The sequence below is a fragment of the Schistocerca americana genome, chromosome 3 (assembly GCF_021461395.2).
Source record: "Schistocerca americana isolate TAMUIC-IGC-003095 chromosome 3, iqSchAmer2.1, whole genome shotgun sequence".
Lineage (NCBI taxonomy): Eukaryota > Metazoa > Arthropoda > Insecta > Orthoptera > Acrididae > Schistocerca > Schistocerca americana.
This window is the reverse complement of record NC_060121.1, coordinates 447711474-447729308: the sequence shown is the minus strand read 5'-3', so window position 1 is coordinate 447729308 and position 17835 is coordinate 447711474.

Genomic DNA, 17835 nt, shown 5'->3' with positions numbered 1-17835 from the left:
GAGGTGTGATTTATGAGGAGCTACTTTACCATTGAGAACCATTCCTTTTATCCACGATCCAAGTATCCGGACATCTGGCTGAAAATGACTTAAAAGTTCGTGGTGCTCTCCATCGCTAATGCTGGAATTCAGTATGGTGTTGGCCCACCCTTAGCCTTGATAACAGCTTCCACTCTCGCAGGCGTATGTTCTATCAGGTGCTGGAAGGTTTCTTGGGGAATGGTAACCCATTCTTCACTGAGTGCTGCATTGAGGAGAGGTATCGATGTCGCTCGGTGAGGCCTGGCACGAAGTCAGCGTTCCAAAATATCGCAAAGGTGTTCTATAGTTTCGGGTCAGGCCAATCTACTATGGGGATGCTATTGTCGAGTAACCACTCCGCCACGGTCTGTGCATTACGAGAAGGTGCTCGATCGTGTTGAAAGGTGCAGTCGCCCTTCCCGAATTGGTCTTCAACAGTGGGAAACAAGAATGTGCTTAAAACATCGATGTAGGCCTGTGCTGTGATAATGGCACACAAAACAACAAGGAGTGCAAGCCCCCTCCATGAAATCAACGACCACACCATGAAACCATCGCCACCGAATTTTACTGTTGGCACTGCACATGCTGGCAGATGACGTTCACCGGGCATTCGCCACATTGTGTACCGTGATTCGTCACTCCACATAACATTTTTCCACTGCGGGCTTTTACGCTGCTTACATCAGGCGAGGCGTCGTTTGGCATTTACCGGCGTGATGTGTGGCTTATGAGCAGCCACTCGACCATGAAATCCAAGTTTTGTCACCTCTCGCCTAACTGTCATACTACTTGCAGTTGATTCTGATGCAGTTTCGAATTCCTGAGTGATGGTCTGGACTGATGTCTGCATGTTACACATTATGACCCCTCTTCAAGTGATGGCGATTTCTGTCAGTCAGCAGGCGAGGTCGGCCTGTATGCTTTTCTCCTGTACGCGTCCCTTCACGTTTACACTTCACTATCACATCGGAAACAGTGGACCTAGGAATGTTTAGGAGTGTGGAAATCACACGTACAGTCGCATGACACAAGTGACACATAATCACCTGGTCACGTTCGGAGTCCATAAGTTCCGTGGAGCACCCCATTCCTGCTCTCTCACTACGTCTAATGACTACTGAGGTCGCTGATATGGAGTACCTAGCAGTAGGTGGCAGCACAATGTGCCTAATATGCAAAACATGGTTTTGGGGGTGTCCGGATACTTTTGATGACTTAGTGTAACTCTCTGCGCCCAGTCATTGTACAAGGGCGGATGCTGGAGCACTTCGGAACTCACGAGTAATTCCTGCCGCTGATTTGATGCAATTTACTTTACGATCACTCTCCGCAATGCTCAATAGTTCTTCTCCGTCAGTACATGAAGGCTGTGTGGTCTTTAACTGTGGTCGTAACTTCGCTTCCCTGCTTCACAATCACATCACGAGCAGTGGAAGTGGGCAGCTTTAAAAGGATTGAAATTTCGCCTATGGTTTCGTTAGTCAGGTGACATCCAATAACTACTCTACATTCGAAGTCAGTGAGCTCAGTTGACTGAAACATTCTGTTGTACTGCTTCTATACTGAGAACGCAACACTCTCCGTATGTTTTTATACATGTGCGTCGGCCCCGTGAGGTCAAATCCGCCGCATAACTTTAATAAAGTCATGCATATTAAATTTGCTTCAGAGATAGAGAACTCGACATATGGACTTACAGCGATCATTTCCTATAAAGAAAAGTGACGAAATTCAGTCTCTGCATCGCTTTCCTTTGGTTCCATATGACCAGTTTCGAACCAGCTGCCAAACTCCAGATGCAGTGTTACGGAATAACCTATCGAGTGTGGAACTGAAAGTACACTCTCATATGTTCTACAATCGACAGGTTACTCTGTAGCACTTGAAATCAAGAAAAGTAATCTGTAGACCGAATTTCGACACTTTTTTTTACTTACACAAGTATATTGCTTTTTAAACCATAGTCTTCGGGATGGGTGGGAGGGAGTGGGCAGCGTGGCAATTCAATCACTGTCGCAGAGTCACTTTGTTACAGTTGTGTATAAATGCGTTGGCTCTCATTATTCGCGTCAGTTTGAATAAAATGATTTTTGGTATTATGCTGTATCATAATACGTAATATCACTAAAATGATTTTTTTGAAACAAATGTGTAATGGTCTGATTAACTTTAAACATAATGCAGCAATAGTAATTTGAGTAACAGTGTACGTTAAAGAGCGAAGACTGAGAAGTAAGCGCGGTAACGTTGTTGTTTTTGCTGTCTCCGCTTTGGATGACGTCGCGTGCTGTCCGTATCAGCGATGCCAGATCGGCGCCTGAGGCAGAATACGCTCAATAAGGGCCCGATGGCGGCCGGTCGGATGTCTGTCAACGGCGCGGCTTTGACGGCCGCGGCGTCTGTCAGCCACCGCAGAGCGGGCCAGCAATCGGCCATGCCCTGACGTGCCCTAAGCTGCCTGCACGTGTCCTTGTATTCCGCGCATTTCAGCACCATTTCCTGTTGTAAGCTGACCAGCAACTGACCATGAGTTTAAAGACAAATCTTCCTTCAGTTCCTTTTCAAAAAACTTTTACAACACTGCTACATCATCGCCACCTCTCGGCTCTCTCCAGGAGCAGGACAAAGCACAACATCAGTATATGAAAAACCTAACAGAGTGGCTGTCACAACTGCTCACTGTAGTCCACGGGCTCTAAGGCTTTGGATTCGCCCGCCTCATAGCTTTGTTTCGACACGCATGTCACCAAAGTGGCGTCAACTCGAAAGACTTGCACCAGGCGAACGGTCTACCCGACGGGAGGCCCTAGCCACACGGCATTTCCATAGCTTTGTTGCCGCATGTACATCTAACAGTGCAGTAGGTCAGCACCAACTGAATGGTTTCCATTACCATGCGGTATCGTGTATTCGCGCCTGGTTTCATTCTCCCAAGGAACGGTGCATTGACATTTGTTTCGTGGTCAGCGAAATGCAAGAGCAAAAGTCTACATGTAGTGGTACCTCGATCGGTGTGCGTAAAGAGCGTTAAGACATTAAAAGACAATCTAAATTTGTCGTAACGAGCGTCTGAAGGTTTTGCTTTTTACTAATCTGCTCAGTAGTGAAGAAATAAGGAATAATATAACTTTCCAGCAAGATCATAAAATGACAAAAAAATCTTGTGGTATTTCCGAATCGACTGTGTTATTTACTAACAGTACAGTCATATCGGCAGAATCTCCAAATGTGTGCATGTGGTTTGATTCTCCGAGAAAGGGATGTAAATGAGAACGGAAATCAGCGGAATTTGATGATTTTGATAAAAGATTATTGTGTAGAAGTCTACTTCGATACTACAACAGAGGAGCGCATACTACAGCTAGAAAAATACAAGGTCATCTCCGTGAAAAAATTAATTATTCTGCCTCTGAGACCTCCGTCCTTCTCCGCTCTCTTGGTTTTTGATTCAGAAACTGTTGATGGAATGCAGAGTCATTGCAGCAGCAATAACGAAGTTTTGTTTAAAATGCACTTACTGCGTCGTGAGGATAATAGTCCTGTATTATACTTCGATAAAACTTGTTTCACACAGACACACGCAAAAATATATTTTTCTGGATTTAGACAGAAATATTGCCCTCAAAGTACCTACATTTACTTTTGTGTAGCATATATCAATGATATTGGTGATTGGTGCAATGACGAAGGGTCCGTAAGAGCAGCAAATAAAAAAATATCATTAGCTAGAGACTACTGTAAGTATTCCTGGCGGCGGCGTACAAATACTCGCCGCTGTCGCACACAGTCTATCGTAAATAAAATGCGTTCATACATGGCACAATACAATAGTGATTCCTCACATGTTAGCAAAATTAGTGTCGCAGATGGAAACTAAAAGTGTGTGCCGAATCGATACTCTAACTCGGGACCTTTGCGGACAAGTGCGGATTGAGCACTTAACCACGAAAGGCAAAGGTCCTTAGTTCATCGGTGCGTCACACAGTTTTAATCTGCCAGGAAGTTTCATATAAGCGCACACTCCGCTGCAGAGTGAAAATTTCATTCTGGAAACATTCCCCAAGCAGTGCGTAAGCCTTGTCTCCGCAATATCCGTTCTTCCAGTAGTGATAGTCTTGCAACGTTCGCAGGAGATCTTCTGTGAAGTTTGTTAGGTAGGAGACGAGGCACTGGCGAAAGTGAAGATGTATTCGTAACAACTTTCTCGCTCGAACTTTCTGCAAGCTCCTACAGCACGCAAATTCATCAGCGAAGCCATTTTTCCCTAGGGAGAACAAATTCACATCTCTTATGGTATTTTTATCTTTCTTCTTTTTTCGTAGCAGGTGGCAGGACTTCACTTTTGCAACTCCATCATATTCTACACTAAAACTAGAGATGTCTCACACTATCTCGGAATTTTTACTAACGATTGCAATTATCACTAATGGCAATGCTAGGACTGTGAGATAACCATGAGGTGGCAAATTTCATGGCGGCTGCTATAGAGAGAAAGGTATGTTGGGCTGGCCTACATTACAAAGAGGTTACTCTTTTCATTACACATCTAGTTTCAAATACACAAGTGACATCAACTTGAATACAACTTTTGTTAATAGTTTTTTGCTTTGTTAACCACCATTTTAGTCAAATGGTAAACCATTATCAGACAGAAGCTCATTTAAATAAAATATCGGTTGATATGTAATAGTTTGGACATTTAGCACAATAGTAGAAAAAATACTTTCAAATATCTAGTTAAAATCTTCAAATATTCAAATTCTTGAAGGACATGAAACAGTTCCAGAAATGGCAAGTATGCTCCGACAAAATATATATGAACAAATATAAGTGAACAAATTTTAGCCACTGCCATTGGTGGGAGGGGTTGCCATCTGATTGGTATGATACTGCCCGACACGAATTCCTCTCGTGCGCTCTGCCCTAACCTACTCATCTCAGAGTAGCTCATGCATCCTCCGTCCTCAATTATCTGTTGGATATATTCCAACTTCTGTCCTCAGATTTTACCCCCTACAGTTCTCCCTATAATACCCTGAAAGCTATTTACTGGTGTCCCAGCAGGTGTCCTGCCATCCTCCCCCTTGTTTTTTGTCAGTAGTTTCCATATATTGCTTCCTTCGCCAATTCTGAGGAGAGCTTCCTCATTCCTTGCGTTTTTAGTCGATCTGATTTTCAATATTCTTCTGTAGCATCACATCATAATCACTTCGATGCTCTTCTGTTCCAGTTTACCCACTTACCGTGATTCAGAACCATAAAATGCTGTGCCCCAAATGCACATTCACAGAATTTTATTCCTCAATTAAAGGCCTATATTCGAGACCAGTAGACTTTTGTTGGCCAGGGACGCCGTCCTTGCGTTGCTAGTCTGTTTTTTAAGTCCTTCTTGCTTCGTCCGTTAAGGCTAAATTTGATTACAAGGTAGTAGAATCTCTAACCTTCGTTTACTTCTTAACCCTAATTTTGATTTTAAGTTTCTCGCTATTCCAATTTCTGCTACATCTGATTGCCTTTGCCCCCTTCTAGTTTACTGTTAGTCACTATTCAGTATTCATTAGTAGACCATTCCATAAAGCAGATCATATAATTCTTATTCAAATTCTCTCAGGATAGAAAAGTCATCAGCGAATCTTAACATTGATACCATTTTTACCACGAATTTTAATCTCACTATTTATGTTTTCTTTTTGCTTCGTCGTTCCTTCTTCGATGTTCAGACTGTCTTACACCCTTTCCATCCGTGGACTCTGTTCTTATTCTTCCACTCTTATTGTTCCCTCCTAGTTTCTGTACGCTCCATCTTTCCCTATAGCTTATCTCTATTTTTTTCAGTATTTCGAAAATATTGCCAGCTTTTTACAATGTCGCACGCTTTTTGTCAGTCTAATGCTCTGAATTGTCATGACTTCTTCTTGTCATTGCTTCCATTATCCACTGAAACGTGACATCTGCCCCTTCCTGTGCCTTTACCAATTGATTGTCATCTACCTGATCCTTAATTTCCTTTTCCATTCTTCTGTACCCAGTGGCTAGCACACTGGACTCGCATTCGGGAGGACGACGGTTCAAACCCGTGTCCGGCCATCCTGATTTAGGTTTTCCGTGATTTCCCTAAATCGCTCTAGCCAAATGCCGGGATGCTTCCTGAGAAAGGGCACGGTCGACTTCCTTCCCTGTCCTTCCCTAATCCGATGGGACCGATGACCTCGCTGTCTGGTCTCCTCTCCCAAAACAACCGAACCCCAACCAACCCCATTCTTCTGTACATTATTGTTGTCAGCAGCTTGAATGTATGAGCTGTTAAGCAGATTGTTCGATAGTTTTCGAACGTACCTGCCCATGCTCTCTTCCTAATTGTGTGTATTACGTTTCCTCCGAAAATCTGATGATATATCAGCAGACTGGTATGTTCTACACACCAGTTTCAAAATTATTTTGATTGCCACTCCCCCCTCCAGTGATTTAAGATATTCCTACGGAATGTTGTCTATTCTTTCTGCCTTATTTCATCTCAAGTCTTCCAGGGTTCTTCTAGTTCTAATAGTGGGTCGACTACCTCTTCTCTAAAGAATTCAGTTTCTTCTTCTAACACGCCATTAGACAAGTCGTCCCTTCATACAGACATCCAGTTCAACCTATCTGCTCTCTCTTTTCCGGTTAACAATGGAATTCCCATAGTACACTTAATGTTACCAAACTTGCATTTAATTTCACTGAAAGTTATTTCGACTTTACTAAATGCTGAATCATTCCTCCTCATGATCATTTATTTTTCAATTTCTTCACATTTTTCCTGCAGATATTTCGTCCTGGCTGCCCTGTTATTAACACTATGCAGCGATAAAATAAATTTGCTCTCTCAATTGAGTCTTGCAGAAGGCGATCCACCCAAGAACTTATCAGTTAAATACAATATTGCAGTGTCTGTGTTATTCTGAATTAAGAAGCAAAGTTTCTAAGGACAGGCATGCATGATTGCAAATCGGAACATCCTATGTAAAATAACAACCATGCACAAATCATACCTGTGGCTTAAAATATGCCCTGAAGGCAAACCAAAATCTCCGAATAACAGGTAGAAACTCAAAAATTGTCTCTACTGCATCTTACTGCCGGTAGTATGGATTCATCAAACTTCTAAAAACAGCAGACAACATCAGTTATTCGGAATAGAGTTCAAGAAACCGACCGTATTCAAAGAGAGCAGAGTACTACAACAGTTCAGTACCTTGTAATTTACAGTCACAGAGCGCACTGTATGCACAAATTCCTTGAGACAACAGCCGCAATAAGTATCGGTGTTCACAATGTCTTGCTCTCGCTCAGAATGCAATAAATTATCCAGACAACGTAATTTGACCACAAGTCTCTTCGTTCCGTATACTGACCATTCTTTTCATCTCCAGTACGAACATTTGATACTACCACACGAAGAATCACTTGCTGCCCTCAGAACCAAGTCGCACAATAATGTGCAACAAAATCTCGTCTTTCCATAATCTTATGTCCACTCTCCAGCTCACAGCAGACAGGCCGAGCCTCTGTAAGGTCAGACACACAAAGGCCTATTAACATGCTACCTTCCTGCATGCGGCCTACGTTTTCCATAGAGGGCGCGGTATCCCCTTCGCTTCTGCCCAGAACCAGCGGCAGATTCTAAACTTGAGAGCAACTCGCACAGTATTTCACACAGTGATTTCAGACGCGGCAACCACGCAATTTCTCTAAAGTACCTACTTTTTATTGTGGGTCAACAGCATTCTGACTGCTTTGACGCGATCTGCTGCGATTTCCTTTCCTGCGTCAAACCCTTCTTGTCAGAGTAGCACTTGCATCCATTGTCCGTCCTCAGTTATTTGTTGGGGACATTTCAATATCGGTCCCCCCCCGAACCCCTCTCTTTTACCAAAGAACTTATTTCTTCATATCTTACAACATTGACTATCACCGGGCTCCCTTTCTTGACAGTGTTTTCAATATGTTCATCCTTAGCTGTTTACGTGTCAATAAATCGTTTTCTTCGAGGTACATCATAATGTTCGAATACAGCATACATTCCAGAACCCTACTGTAGATCTACGTTAGTGTTACGGGCCTGCAAATCAACGGATTACTCCTAATTCCCTTTTGGGTATTGGTGTGACGTGAGCAATTTTCCAGTCTTTAGGTACCGATCATTCTGTGAGCGAGCGGTTGTATATAATTGCTGAATATGTAGCTATTGTATCAGCGTACTCTGAGAGGAAAACCTGACTGATATACAATCTGGCCGGAAGCCGTGCTTTTATTAAGTGATTTAAGCTTTGCGACACCGAGAATATTTATTTCTATGTTTCTCATCTTGGCAGTTGTTCTTGATTGGAATTCAGGAATATTTACTTCGTCTTCTTTGGTGAAGGAGTTTCGGAAAATCGTGTTTAATAGCTCTGCTTTAGTGACACTGTCGTCAATGACTTCACCGTTGTTATTGCGCAGTGAACGTGTTGGTTGCGTCTTGCCACTACTGTGATTTATGAATGAACAGAATCTCTTTGGGTTTTGTGCCAGATTTCGAGACAGAGTTTCGTTGTGGAAATTATTGAAAGCATCTCGCATTGAAGTACGCTCTATATTTCGAACTTCTACAAAACTTTGCCAGTCTTGGGGATTTTGAGTTTTTTAAATTTGGCTCCTTTTTTCGCTGCTGACCCCTTATGTATACCATGGGGGAACAGTACCATCACTTATTAATTTATGTGGTATATATCTCTTAAATTCTGTCGACACTATCTCTTTGTAATCGTTCCACAACTTTCCTCGCTTACATTATCAGATCGTAAGGTGTGCAGGCTTTCTCTTGTAAAGGCGTTAAGAGCAGTTTTACCAGCTTTTTTTAAATAGATACACTTTGCATTTCTTTTTAATGGTCATAGGAGTTACGGTATTCAGTCTAGCAGCAACTGCCTTGTTCTCGCTAATCCCTGTATTCTTCACGATACTCACTATTTATCCAGGGTTATTTGTTGCTAAGAGGTCAAGTATGCTTACGCAACCATTTACGCTTCGAGTAGGCTCATGAACTAATTGTTCAAAATAATTTTCTGAGAAAGCATTCAGTACAATTTCGGATGACGTTTTATGCCTGCCACCGGGTTTAAACGTATCATTTTTCCAGCATATCGACGGTAGGTTAAAGTCACCACCGACTATAATTGTATGAGTTGGGTACCTATTTGAAATGAGACTCAAGTTTTCTTTGAACTGTTGTACAATTGTATCTTCTGAGTCTGGTGGTCGGTAAAACGACCCAATTAATAGACTATTCTGATTGTCAAGTATAACCTCAACGCATACTATTTCGCAGAAACTGTTCACTTCAGTTTCACTACAAGGCAAACTACTTCTGACAGTAATGACTACTCCACCACAAGTTGTATTTAATCTGTTCTTTCTGAACACTGTTAGACCGTTAGAAAAAGTTTTGCTAGACTTATTGCCGGCTTTGGCCAGCTTTCTGTACCTATAACTATTTGAGTTTCAGTGCTTTCTATTAGGGCTTGGAGTTCTGGTTCTTTCCCAACAATTTACAACTACAATATCGATCATTTCTACAACTTACTTGCTGTGTTTTACCTGCCCCCTTTTAGACGGACGCCCTTTCTGTGGTTCCATGAGGTCGTCTAACCTAAAAGAACACCCAGTCCCTTCCACACAGCCCCCGCTACCCGAGTGGCCGCTTCCTGCGTGTAGTGGACTCACGACCTATTAAGCGGAGCCCAGGAACACACCACATGATGGCGCAAGTCAAATACGCTGCAGCCTACACAGTCACAGAACCGCCTGAGCCTCTGATTCAGACCCTCCACTCGGCTCTGCACCAAAGGACCACAGTCGGTTCTATTGACGACGCTACGTACGGTGAGCTCCATCTTAATCTCGCAAGCAAGACTGGCAGTCTTTACCATTTCCGCTAGCCGCCCAAAACCAGACAGAATGTCCTCCGATCGAAAGCGACCTACGTCATTGGTACCCACTTGAGCCACCAACTACAGTTGGCTGCACCCTGTACTCTTCATGGCATCTGGAAGCACCGTTTCCCCATCTGTAAAAACTCACCCCAGTACACACACAGAGTGCACTCTGCCTTCCTTCCCCTCCCTGCATCCATGTTCATAAGGGGCCCCAATACGCACCTAACGTTGCTCCCAACTACCAGAAAACCCACCCTCTCTGAACGCCGAGATCTTGCAGGCCGAGAAGCTTCCTCTGGAACAAGGTGGACGACTGCACCCTGCTCAGAGACATCGTCAACCACAGATACCGCCTGAAACCTGTTCGTAAACGAACCGGGGACGCCCTAAAATCCGCTCCTCCGAAAGTTTTTCGCTGCCTGCCAGACTTTGGAATGATCTCCCATTCGACCACGGGTGAGGGGTCAACCGCAGTGCAGGCAGTACCCGGGGCGGCCACAGCAGTGGACCGAACGGGGGCACGTGGGTTGTGCATCCCTGCATCAGGCCCCCCGACAGTGATGCCCCTTGGCAGCAGCCTTGATCTGTGTGACAGAAGCCAATGCACCCTGGAGCTGTGAGCGAAGGGTCGCCAACTCAGCTCGCATCTGTACACAGCAATCACAGTTCCTATCCATTACAGCATTCGCTCCCATTTGAAGCTCATAAAAATATACAACAAACGAACGGTGTACTCGGCTTATTAGTAGCAGGAATTAGAAGTGCTTTCTCGCTTACAGTGTAAATGACACTGAGCTACACTAACGAAAACAAACAAAAGCCTGTACGATCCGAGGGTCGATATAAGGGTCGATAGCAACGGCGGTACGGTGTGCTATACTGCTAAAAGCTTGTGCTAGTAGACACTCGAACACGCAAGAAATTACAAAAATAGCTACACTGCTATTAAAATAAAAGCTTGTGCTAGTAGGTACTCGAAAACGCAAGAAATTACAAAAATAATCTGGTAACTACACAAGTATCGGTAAATAAATAAGTCGCTCCTGCTGGTAGCTCGTAAAATATACAACAAATGAGTGGTATACTCGCCTTCTTCGCAGCAGAAACACGAGGCAGTACGTTTTCGTTCTTTCACTCTCCTTTTTTTGTTCCTAGGAGCCCATTCTTCCACGTTTCCTCTCTCTTTCCTGAAAACCCTCGAAGATTATTTTCTTTTGGTTTTGGAATTTTCCTTTTCTTCAGTTATAATTATATCTTATAACTGTGTTGCTTGAAGCTTTCCCGACGGACATGTTGTATATATGGTTCTCGGGCGAGGCGTCGGATGTCATAGTGAAAACTCCACAATATTTCGTCATCGCAACTGGCCGACATCTTCAGGTGCGACGAACACACTGCTAAGGCAGGACCAGAGGCCCCTATTTATGCCAGTCTTAGGCAGGAAGTGCGATTGCGTGGAGGCGTCAAATTCGATGGCCAATAGCGACGATATCAACTGATAGCTGGAAGGACAGTAACGCCACCTACAGGATGAAGAACCAAAGACTTCGGCGCACGCGCGGCGGCTGCCGCCGCTGCTCTGCGCTTCCATCGGTCGCCCCAGCGACCTCTGTCGGAAGGCGCAAGCGCGGAGGCTACCGCTGTTACTCTGCGCTGTCACCGGCCGCCCTAGCGACCTCTGTTGGAAGCCGCAAGCAAAAATGCGCGTCCACGTAGGCGCCTTGATTATCCTCCCGTTGTCAAGAGAATATTTATGTTGGTGGCGAATCGTCATCCGTCTTATGACCAATAGTACTCCTCTCTGCTCGAAGCGACTTCAATATGGCCAGTGCTGGATACCAAGCTGTACTAAGCTGAAAACCCTTGTCTCTGTTTACAAGATTCGTCGCGCTACATTTTCCACTGCTTCCTTAATAAAACTGTCCCAGTACGAACTCGTCGATGCGAGAAAATTCATAGAATGGCCTGTACTGAGACAATACTCGGCGACTGCAGACTTTTCTGGTTGTTCCAGACGAGTGTAGCGTTGGTGTTCAGTGCATCTTTCTTCTACAGTGCGACAAGTTTGTCCGATGTACGACATGCTGCAGCTACAAGGAATCTCGTAAACACCGGATCTTCTTAGACCAAGGCTGTCCTTAGATGAGCCCAAGAGAGCTCTGAGTTTTGCCGGCGGACGAAAGACACATTTAACTTTATGCCTCTTCAATAATCTTCCTATATTTGAAGAGACACCGCCGATGTATGGCAAGATGACTATTCCTCTTTGTTCTTCGTCTTATTCCACTTCCTCACGTTGGGTAACCCGCTTCGGTTGTAAGGCACGGTGAATCTCCCAACTCACACGGACTTATACTTACAGGCCACCAGCTGTCACCATCCTTCGAACGATGTGGCGTACTGAGGACGTTGGTCCACAGGGGACGAGCCATATCAGACTCAGACAGCTTATCCAATGAGCTACTCCATCTGCGTGCCACTTTCCAACAAAATGTATACTCCGAAAGCGGGTTACCCAACATGTGGAAGTGGAAGAAAGCGAAGAAGAAAGGGGAATGGTCATCTTGCCATACATCGGCAGTGTCTCTTCAAAAATAGGAAGATTATTGAAGAGGCATAAAGTTAAATGTGTCTTTCGTCCGCCGGAAAAACTCAGAGCTGTCATAGGCTCATCTAAGGACTGTCTTGGCCTAAGAAGACCCGGTGTTTACGAGATTCCTTGTAGCTGCGGCATGTCGTACATCGGACAAACTTATCTCACTGTAGAAGAGTGATGCACTGAACATCGACTCTACACTCGTCTGGAGCAACCAGAAAAATCTGCAGTGGCCGAGCATTGTCTCAGTACAGGCCATTCTATGAATTATCAACATACAAAAATTCTCGCATCGACGAGTTCGTACTGTGACAGTGTTATTAAGGAAGCAGTGGAAAATGTATCTCGACGAATCTTGTAAACAGAGACACGGGTTTTCAGCTTAGTACAGCTTCTGACTAAACCAGAGGTTGTACAGAGTTTCAGGGACAGCATAAGGGAACAATTGACAGGAAGGGGGGAAAGAAACACAGTAGAAGACGAATGGGTAGCTATGAGGGATGAAGTAGTGAAGGCAGCAGAGGATAAAGTAGGTAAAAAAAGTGCTAGTAGAAATCATTGGGTAACAGAAGAAATATTGAATTTAATTAACGAAAGGAGAAAATATAAAATTGCAATAAATGAAGCAGGCAAAAAGGAATACAAACGTCTCAAAAATGAGATCGACAGGAAGTGCAAAATGGCTAAGCAGGCATGGCTAGAGGACAAATGTAAGGATGTAGAGGCTTATCTCACTAGGGGTAAAATAGATACTGCCTACAGGAAAATTAAAGAGACCTTTGGAGAAAAGAGAGCCACTTGTATGAATATCAAGAGCTCAGATGGAAACCGAGTTCTAAGAAAAGAGGGGAAAGCAGAAAGGTGGAAGGAGTATATAGATGGTCTATACAAGGGCGATGTACTTGAGGAAAATATTATGGAAATGGAAGAGGATGTAGGTGAAGATGAAATGGGAGATACGATACTGCGTGAAGAGTCTGACAGAGCACTGAAAGACCTGAGTCGAAATAGGGCTCCGGGAGTAGACAACATTCCATTAGAACTACTGACGGCCTTGGGAGAGCCAGTCCTGACAAAACTCTTCCATCTGGTGAGCAAGATGTACGAGACAGGCGAAATACCCTCAGACTTCAAGAAGAATATAATAATTCCAATCCCAAAGAAAGCAGGTGTTGACAGATGTGAAAATTACCGAACTATCAGTTTAATAAGCCACAGCTGCAAATTACTAACGCGAATTATTTACAAACGAATGGAAAAGCTGGTAGAAGCCGACCTCGGGGAAGATCAGTTTGGATTCCGTAGAAATGTTGGAACACGTAAGGCAATACTGACCCTACGACTTATCTTAGAAGAAAGATTAAGGAAAGGCAAACCTAAATTTCTAGCATTTGTTGAGTTAGAGAAAGCTTTTGACAATGTTGACTGGAATACTCTCTTTCAAATTCTAAAGGTGACAGGGGTTTCTACAGAAACCAGATGGCAGTTATAAGAGTCGAGGGACATGAAAGGGAAGCAGTGGTTGGGAAGGGAGTGAGACAAGGTGGTAGCCTCTCCCCGATGTTATTCAATCTGTGTATTGAGCAAGCAGTAAAGGAAACAAAAGAAAAATTTGGAGTACGTATTAAAATCCCGGGAGAAGAAATAAAAACTTTGAGGTTCGCCGATGACATTGTAATTCTGTCAGAGACAGCAGAGGACTTGGAAGAGCAGTTGAACGGAATGGACAGTGTCTTGAAAGGAGGATATAAGATGAACATCAACAAAAGTAAAACGAGGATAATGGAATGTAGTCGAATTAAGTTGGGTGATGCTGAGGGAATTATATTAGGAAATGAGACACTTAAAGTAGTAAAGGAGTTTTGCTATTTGGGGAGCAAAATAACTGATGATGGTCGAAGTAGAGAGGATATAAAATGTAGACTGCCAATAGCAAGGAAAGCGTTCCTGAAGAAGAGTAATTTGTTAACATCGAGTATAGATTTAAGTGTCAGGAAGTCGTTTCTGAAAGTATTTGTATGGAGTGTAGCCATACAAGTGTTGCCATACAAGTGAAACATGGATAGTAAATAGTTTGGACAAGAAGAAAGTAGAAGCTTTCGAAATGTGGTGCTACAGAAGAATGTTGAAGATTAGGTGGGTAGATCACGTAACTAATCAGGAGGTATTGAATAGGATTGGGGAGAAGAGAAGTTTGTGGCCCAACTTGACTAGAAGAAGGGATCGGTTGGTAGGACATGTTCTGAGCCATCAAGGGATCACAAATTTAGCATTGGGGGGCAGCGTGGAGGGTAAAAATCGTAGAGGGAGACCAAGAGATGAATACACTAAGCAGATTCAGAAGGATGTAGCTTGCAGTAGATACTGGTAGATGAAGGTGCTTGCACAGGATAGATTAGCATGGAGAGCTGCATCAAACCAGTCTCAGGACTGAAGACCACAACAACAACAAACAACACAGCTAGGGATCCAGCACTGGTCATATTGAAGTCACCTCGAGCAGAGAGGAGTACTGTTGGTCATAAGACGGATGACGATTCGCCACCAACATAAACATTCTGTTGACAACGTGAGGATAATCCAGACGCCTACGTGGACGTGCATTTTTGCTTGCGGCTTCCGACAGAGGTCGCTGGGGCGGCCGATAACAGCGCAGAGCAGCGGCGGCAGCCTCCGCGCGTGCGCCGAAGTCTTTGGTTCTTCATCCTGTAGGTGGCGTTGCTGTCCTTCCAGCTATCGGTTGATATCGTCGCTATTGGCCATCGAATTTGGCGCCTCCACGCATGCGCACTTCCTGCCTAAGACTGGCATAAATAGGGGGCTCTGGTCCTGCCTTAGCAGTGTGTTCGTCGCACCTGAAGATGTCGGCCAGTTGCGCTGACGAAATATTGTGGAGTTTTCACTATGACATCCGACGTCTCGCCCGAGATCCATATATACATATCTTCTAACTGTTTTTGAGTATCTTTTATCCACTGATTTTAGTTCCTTTTGTTATTGAATTTCTGGATTATTCTATGTTAATCTATTGTGCTCGACCAACATCAGCGATACACGGTAAACGGAGGTAAATTCGGTATGAGTGGAAATAGGGGAGTGAGTGAAATACTATGAACAGTTCAGTAATACAGTAGTCCTCAACAAATTCGTGAACAAACCGACGTCCACAAGAATAATTCAGGTGTACATGCGGCTTCGCAAGCAGAAGATGAAGTGGTAGAGAATGTATAGGATTGAACTAAAGTGTAAGGCTTTCCCCTCTTTTCTTAGAACTGGGTTTCCATCTGAGCTCTTGATATTTATACAAGTGGCTCTCTTTTCCCCAAAGGTCTCTTTTAGTCCGCAGCTCGTGGTCGTGCGGTAGCGTTCTCGCTTCCCACGCCCGGGTTCCCGGGTTCGATTCCCGGCGAGGTCAGGGATTTTCTCTGCCTCGTGATGACTGGGTGTTGTGTGCTGTCCTTAGGTTAGTTAGGTTTAAGTAGTTCTAAGTTGTAGGGGACTGATGACCATAGATGTTTAGTCCCATAGTACTCAGAGCCAGTTTGTACACTTGGCCGTTAAAATTACAATAACAGTGCCTTACAAGATCTCTTTAATTTTCCTGTAGGCAGTATCTATTTTACCCCTAGTGAGGTACTGAAATTCAGAGGAATGACGAGATACATTTTATGTCGCTAAGGATGTGGATATTTCGATAAGGAATGTCAATTTAGGCAGTTAGGTTGAAGAGGAGTGGACATCTTTAAAAAGGGCAATCGCAGATATAGGAGAATTATGGTTACAAGGAAGGTAACCCCATAGAAACCTTAGGAAAAAAATGCTTCGATTAATCGACGAAAGAAGTAAGTTCAAAGATATTCTGGATAAGACAAGACTAAACTGATGTAGAGTACAGTAATGGGCTAAATATGAAGTGTAGGGCAGTCAAGGTGAGAAATCTACAGGGAACAATGTGAAGAACTCCCAGGAGAAATGATCATCTGGAGGACTGACTCAGCAGATAAATCAAAACAACTTTAGGGAAAATTTAAAGCAAGGGTGAGGGAGTGCAACGGGGATTCTACTGTTAAGCGCGAAGGAAACAGCGTTTAGATGAAAAGAGTACACTGAATGACTCGATGAGGGGAGGACATACCTGAGGACTTGACGGAAGAAATTGAAGTCGATCAGGAAGGCATAAGGGATTCAGTATAAGATCAGAATATAAAAATAACTCTGAAAGACTTGAGATCAAATAAAGCTCAGTGGATAGATAGCTGTAGACGCCCGATATGCGCGGCCTCCTACATGGTTGTAGGACAGTTGAGCAGAGGAGTGGTCCGCTGGTGCACCAAGGTGCTACTGAGATATCATTCAGTTAACAGACATTTATTTCAGAGATTTTTACAATAACTCTGTCTTCGTCCTGGCACTGACTAGCAGCAGGCGTGCTAAGCGCCCATTGTATGAAGGTGCAACGTAGCATGCTGCGCGCGGTAGTCAGGGGCGCCTAGTGGCGGTTCGTGCGGCTGCCCCCGTCGGAGGTTCGAGTCCTCCCTCGGGCATGGGTGTGTGTGTTGTCCTTAGTGTACGTTAGTTTAAGTTAGATTAAGAAGTGTGTAAGTGTGACCTCAGCCGTTTGGTCCCATAGAACTTTATAACAAATTTCCGAAATTTCCAGCACCCAGCGAGGAACCTGCAGGCGCAGACTCTGGCTCTGGCGTTTCTAAGGTCACTGCAGCGGCCTCATAAGGGTCTGGTGCCAACGTGCCGCCACAGCCTGGAGTTGCTGTGGACGTCTGTCAGAGCCTGAGCGCCTTCTGTCAATGAGTTAAGCTGCGTTTAGGGTCGGCAGCAGAAATCAGCATGTCCATGTTGTCGGTTGACGAGGTGGCGCGTAGGTGGCAGAACCAAAATCGATATGAAGGACAAGCCGAGAGGCGGTCCAAGCATACAGCTGGTAAGGCGGTGCTTATACTGACCAGTAGTGGTAGCACAGGCGTACTGCTCCCGAGATGAGACGGACAAACTTTTTCTTCATTCAGGCAAGATCGGCCAGGACCTAATCTTCAGTGAGTCACCGTTGTGACCGGCACCATTGGCACCTGCCCAGTTGAAGTTCCCTCCACAACCAGACGGCTGTGGACTCCTCGCGGTGGACTCCAACGTGGCGGCAGCTGTTGACACTTTTGTATCTAGCAGGCTATCGTGGAACTAGCAGAGTTGGCCTTCCATCGGTACCACTGAAGCAGAGTGATTCTGAGAGTGATTGAAATGAAAGTG